Source organism: Penaeus monodon, chromosome 33 (genome assembly GCF_015228065.2).
Source record: "Penaeus monodon isolate SGIC_2016 chromosome 33, NSTDA_Pmon_1, whole genome shotgun sequence".
NCBI lineage: Eukaryota > Metazoa > Arthropoda > Malacostraca > Decapoda > Penaeidae > Penaeus > Penaeus monodon.
In genome coordinates this window covers 26134117-26134337 of record NC_051418.1, presented here as the reverse complement: position 1 = coordinate 26134337, position 221 = coordinate 26134117, and positions in this window count along the sequence as shown.

Sequence of the window (221 nt, the reverse complement as noted above, 5' to 3'; positions counted from 1 at the left end):
TGCATTTTATTATTTGTTGCTTTACTGGTGCTGTATTAGGTTTATTTAGGATTTTTGTTAATTGTATACATTCAAGTTCTTTTATTCTGTTTGTTAATGGTGGAATGTTTGTTAATGCTTGAAGAGCTATGATTGGAGTTGATCTAAGACATCCAGTTGCCAGTCTTAGTGCTTGATTTTGTAAGATTTCTAGTTTTCTTAATTCTGTTTCTTTTGCTGCT